At 34.3% G+C, this 2,082-nt stretch overlaps 1 non-coding gene across 1 annotated transcript; it reads left to right on the forward strand.

The window, feature by feature from the left end:
- The first annotated feature begins 1,758 nt into the window (after positions 1-1,758).
- TRNAF-GAA (transfer RNA phenylalanine (anticodon GAA)) lies at positions 1,759-1,831 on the forward strand. Its single transcript has one exon. It is a non-coding gene; the product is annotated as a tRNA-Phe (tRNA).
- Positions 1,832-2,082: the final 251 nt, after the last annotated feature.

The raw sequence follows: 2,082 nt of genomic DNA on the forward strand, positions 1-2,082 counted from the left end.
GAAAACTCCATTACACACGTTACATAGTATATCAAGCAAGAATGTGAAACGGATCAAGTTTTATCAACAAAAAAACATGCCGTTACTACAATTTTAAGCGTCCCTTATCTAATCAGAGTTTACGCGATAGATACATGAATGCAACCTTACCCTTGAAATTGATAGAGTATAATATATAACATATCATGGGGCTAATGCATCAATTTAAGCTTTTGGTTGAATCTATTAGTAATAACAAAAAATCATTTTTGAATGGTCCTATATTGCAAACACCTACTATAATTTCACACAAATATAAAATGCGAATGCTCTAACAACCTATTTGGACATAATCCATTATAACTGAAGGTATGTGTTTACTTTGGGCGGATCGACGATGATTTGACAGTTATCGCTTCAAGATGTGACCGCTATGTCAACAACAAAAGTGGAGTTCATGGTCATTGCCGAATCATTCCAAGAGACAAAGTGGCTTAAGGGTCTAGTAGGTGAGTTATCCTAAGATGAGTTTGGTGAATGTTCATTGTGATAGCCAAAGTGCATACAATTTGGCCAAGAACAAAAACATCTTTTACAGGAGAACCAAACACATTGATATAAATTACAATTTACAACTTCATTCGAAATGTAATTGACAAGAGGTTGAAATTGGCAAAGATAAGTACCTAGGATAACCCCGTCGATATGATGACTAAGTCTTGCCCGCCAACAAGTTCACATTGTGAGTGAACTTGGTTAGCTCCTTGCCAGATGTGAAGCTCTTTGGGGCATTATGTGGTGTATAAGTCGAAATGTTAATAGTTGAAGTGTCTTAGAAGATGAGTAACTTGGTTGATCTCAAGTCAAGGGGAGATTGTTAGAGTGAGTGACTTGAGTGCACCATGGTGAGTACATGTTGGTGTATGAGGAGGCACAAGGTGTTGAGACATGTAAGTGTTGCCTAAACATAGTGCTCTTTCAAGGAGATACACATTTACACTACCCTAATCATGTTCTTTTGTGATGTGGCTCTCTTACTACAATCATTTGTGTTGTCCTCCACTCCTCCTAGTATATAAAGAAGATTATTACACTCTTACACTACCTTAATCATTCCATTATAACCCTAAAACCTAAACACATAGCCTACTTTCTTCTTGTCTCACTCATTTCTAGTGTAATCCTCCATTGTATTGAGTTCTTTGAACTTCATTGATTTTTATACCAACAATCAAGCTAGTTAACAAAGAGAACGTAGCCCAAGTTGGGGGAGCCTCGAAAAGACTGTGTCTTTGTTTATAACTGCAGTTATCTCTTTATTGTTTTCATTCCTAGTTCACTGATTATAGCTGTTTTGATGAAGAGTCTTCATACCATTGTTCTTGGGTGTATTTCGGGATAAAGTTTAAATCTTCAAGCCCTATTCTTGTTACATTTCAATAAACAATCCAAACAGAAGCCAGTACAACAATATTGAGGATATTGTCAAGAAGGATTAAATAAATTTGATATACAAAATGCAGAGTAAATTAGCAAATGATGAAGTGCAGAAAAACTAGTAATACTGTGAGAAATTAAATTTCAAAAAATATTAATGAGTTATTATTCTACATGAATTATAATTACAAAATAAATTATAATGTGTTATTATTCTACATGAATTATAATTACAAAATAAATTATAATGTGTTATTATTCTACAAAAAATTATTATTCATTCAAAAAAAATTCCATTTACAACAATATATTACCACGAAACTTCTAAATGTATAACAAATAGCGGGGATAGCTCAGTTGGGAGAGCGTCAGACTGAAGATCTGAAGGTCGCGTGTTCGATCCACGCTCACCGCAACATTTAAATATAAACATTTTATACCCATCATTTTTTAATATTAAAATACCAACAAAAAAAAAAAAAGAAAAAACCTACCGGGCAGCGATGACGACGGCGGAAATTCCCAACCAGGAGGAGGACCATCAACTTCTTCTTCTTCATCAATTTCCTCCATTTTTACACTTTCTCTATCGTCTTTATCCTCTTCTGCTCCTTTTTCCTTTTCATCTTCCATCCATTTTTTCTTCAATTCCACCATTTCCTTTTC

The sequence above is a fragment of the Amaranthus tricolor genome, chromosome 9, assembly GCF_026212465.1.
Source record: "Amaranthus tricolor cultivar Red isolate AtriRed21 chromosome 9, ASM2621246v1, whole genome shotgun sequence".
NCBI lineage: Eukaryota > Viridiplantae > Streptophyta > Magnoliopsida > Caryophyllales > Amaranthaceae > Amaranthus > Amaranthus tricolor.